Genomic DNA, 3,841 nt, shown 5'->3' on the forward strand with positions numbered 1-3,841 from the left:
ACCTGCTGCTGCTGCGTATGCCCTGGCATCCGAGCGAGATGTCAAGGAGGGGAGTCTTAGAGGACGTCTCACCCATAGAGAGATAGCTGGCCAGCGTCTCTCTATAGGGGCATCTTCTCATAACCGCTTTCGCGCATCGCCTCAATGTTGGCATAACTCGTATGCTGGAATCGATGGTTGCGTGAGGAAAAAACGGCCTCTTCCATTCCTTCTCAATCTTTATATGAAAAACAGGAAGAAAGGAAGGCTCACCTGAGCTGGAGGGTTATGGCCTGAAAAATATGTTTCATCGAGATATTTCGCGACGTCACTTTCTTCACAGCAAGTCAAAATTTAATTTAATTAAAAAAAAATTTTTTTTTAGCCTCGCCGTGGCGCGATCCATAATTCCCAAAAGCTCATCATACGCAGGGCAGGAGGATTGGGAAGGCTCAGCCTCAGCTTCTTTGCCCTCCTCAGACATTTCCTGCTTTTGCTGGGCTGATCCCAGCAGAGCACTGGCCCCTGAATCAGAAAATGAAATAACATCATCCTCCAGCGGCTCCCTCTCGTGCACAGCCGACGATCGCGAAAGGGAAAACCCCTCTTCAAACTCATTGGCCAGATCCACCTGCGATCCCCACGAGCTCATTCCCTTCCGTGCCTCAGCAGCGGCGGGTCCTGAATCGCGGGAAGCAGATGGCTGCCCCTCTTTCCTCGAAAAGAGAGACAAACGAGAGCGGAGTTTTTCCCCTTGGAAAAAACGCTCGCAGTGCATGCCGATTGCCTCCTCGGAGGCATCGCATGCGTGCTCTTCGCCCAAACAAATAATGCATAGACCGTGTGTGTCATCAGATGTTAAACAATGTCAACACGGATGCACACATTCTTAAACGCTTTGCTAGTGCTCGCCATAATGAGATGAAAAAGAGATCGCTCTTACCACAGAAATGCACGCTTCAAACAAAACAGTCAATGAAGACGAAGAAGAGAATGATGTGTGCTCCCGGCGCCTATTTTATACTATAGTCGCACTGGTAGTGACGTCATGGCTGTCACCGGCCAACAAGTTGGTGTTTTTCAATGTATGCTTCAGACACGGGTCATGACGAGGCGTTCCCCATAGCGACCCCTAGAGGACCCAAGAAAGGGAAAGTTCAAAGTTCCCATGAAAGGGAACAACATGGACACTCGTTACCACAAAGATGTGTTGGATTTGTATTATTAGAGCTTTCCGACTTGAGTTCACCTGCATTTTCTCAGTCGGGAAATTGTTTTTCACGTGCGGTGCCGCGATGATGTTTACGTCCGTTTCGGAGAACCAGAGGACAAATATTTCAATCGATCGCTCCGGTATGGCACCAAAATGAGGCACTGAAATCTGCATTCAGATTCGGTTTTAGTACATACCGGTTACATAGGTACCGGTGCCCAACCCTATTTACCTGTCCAGCATCCGTCTACTGCCTTTGAGGTTTCTTCCTTCAACTCTGCACAACTTTGACACCTGAATAACACATGCCAGTGTCAGGCGGGTAATATTATATGCGTCCGTGTACAAGTGTTTACCAACCTTAAACATTGATGCCCATTGATCTGCAAGTTTTCCATCACTAACCCTTTAAAACTCTATTCCAACAGTTTAAAGGGGTCATATGATGCTATTTTAAAGATAATTATTTAGTGTAACAGAATATGTTGACATGCTTTAATGTTCAAAAAACACATTATTTTTCAAATACTGTACATTATTGTAGGTCCTCTATGCCGTTACACGTGGGAAATGTAACGGCCCTTACCATAATCGCGAGCGTCAGCTTTCAAAGTAAATATCAAAGACCCCGAAAGGGCAACAGAGTTGCATGACAGACACAGTGATGATGCAGTACATAAGCCGTGGTTAAGACAGCTGACGTGCTATGATTTCTAACAGGCTGTTCACTCTGCTGTGATGTGACCCTGTTCCTCTCTCACACACACACTCACTCTCACACACACACACACACGTTACTCTGCGCAAAACTATGCATTTGAACAGTCAAAAGCAAATAATTAAACTAATAACAAATCATACTTACAGTCGCTGATTCAGAAGCGTCTTGGCAAAGTCGTAATTTACCCTTTTTTTTTTTTTAGAATTAGCCTTTGTGCACAGCCAGTCTTGTACTCTTTTAGGTAAAAAAAAAAACTGTTGTTCATAAGATTCGAACATCTGGGTTGTGCTGTTCTGTTGTAAATAAATCTTAACCTATGATTCCTAATTGCATCTACTTCCGGAAGGCCAAATAAAGTGCTTCCTGACATGGCTGCATCAACACTACTGCTGTTCCTGAAACCATGCCTTCTTTCTTTGCGTGAACATTTGGGCGACATTATGCTAATATTTCCACATAGTGACGTAGACATGTGGGGGCGTGTTAGAACGAGCCATTTTAGGTAGGTGTGGCTGACTCTGAACTTTTATAAAGAATATCTCTTTGGATTTGAGACTTCAGTCTTTTCAATTTTTCCTTTCTCTTTGGAGTGTTACAAGCTCTTTGTGCATAAAGAAGATCTGTAAAGTTGCAATCGCATCATATGACCTTTTTAAGTTTTTCCCTATTAGTGCCCCCCACAATCGGTCTCTGCCTCCAAAATTGTCGGGCACAACTGACTTCATAACAGCACAGTGATAGCTGCTGTAACTAAAAAGATGTGCAATGCTGCATTGCTATTTGCACTATTTTAATACTGCTGTAAACTTTTTATAATTAATAATTTTATATTGCCATTTTAAATAATTTGTATTCTTAAGCTTTACTACCAATTTGGAAGTTTCAAAATAAATCTTATTGTACTTGTACAATGACAAAGATATTCTATTCAATTAGCTCATGCTCTCTCTGTATCTAACAAGCCATTGTTCAGTCATAAATTCAATATAATAATTATAATGAATGTTGGACTTTGTCAAGGATGAGAACTTTAGTGAGGAAATGTTGTTTTGGAGAGTTTTTTGTTGTTGTTGTTTGTTTTTTACCATTGCTACCCAGATCTTTTCCAGGTGTTGAAACTCCTCCTCAGTTTCTCCAATTCTTCTGAGAGTGTTCACTGTATAAATTAATATGGATCCTTCACTAAAATGTCACTGTTCCTAAACATGATAACAAATAATATAGATAAATAATGAACACATCAAAACGAAAACACAGATACTTACAAGACCAAGTAGGAATGTCCTTCATCGTTTGTTGTTTGCCTGCTGCTCTCCGACAAGTAAACTTAGTGCTCTCTCGTGTAAAAACAAAATTCAAAACACAACACTGATCTCTACTAACTTTCACGTCTCGCGTTGTCAATAGTCATGTCTCAGTAGGGCTACAATTGCTATCTAGCGGTTGGGAATTGTAATTGCTTTTTTATTAATAAAATGAAAGACAGTCGAATATCAATAATATCATATAATGTGTATGAATGTAACATTTAACAGCTTGTGGGATGCATGACATCATATTATCAAATGCAAGTAAACTTTTGAAACATTTAAATTAGCATTATTTTTGGCATGATAAATAATGCTATATTTAATAATGCTGTAAAATAATTAGATAAAATATAAAATAATGCTAATTTAAATGATTCAAAAGTTTACTTGCATTTGATAAGAAGCTGCGTGGGCGAAAATTATATGTAAACAATTTTAAGGCTATTTTGGCTATGCTCATCGCTGGTCTGGTTACTGGTATAGGGCTATAGCCAAGCCGTTAAAATTAGACCACAGATTGCCTCGATTTCGCCAGGTGGGTGAAAAGCAGACAACACGTAGTCCGTCCAATTTAGAGCTAAATCGTGGCTACATATAGACCATGTCATGAAATGACAC

General features: G+C 40.7%; 1 long non-coding RNA gene across 1 annotated transcript; it reads right to left on the reverse strand.

The window, feature by feature from the left end:
- Positions 1-1,453: 1,453 nt before the first annotated feature.
- LOC107601483 (uncharacterized) lies at positions 1,454-3,205 on the reverse strand. The gene is made up of 3 exons (XR_001610937.1): positions 3,179-3,205; positions 2,999-3,069; positions 1,454-1,486 (listed from the first exon to the last, which is right to left on the reverse strand). It is a non-coding gene; the product is annotated as an uncharacterized lncRNA (long non-coding RNA).
- Between the last annotated feature and the right edge of the window lie 636 nt (positions 3,206-3,841).

The sequence above is a fragment of the Sinocyclocheilus grahami genome, unplaced genomic scaffold (genome assembly GCF_001515645.1).
Source record: "Sinocyclocheilus grahami isolate Dianchi unplaced genomic scaffold, SAMN03320097.WGS_v1.1 scaffold306.1, whole genome shotgun sequence".
Taxonomy (NCBI): Eukaryota; Metazoa; Chordata; class Actinopteri; order Cypriniformes; family Cyprinidae; genus Sinocyclocheilus; species Sinocyclocheilus grahami.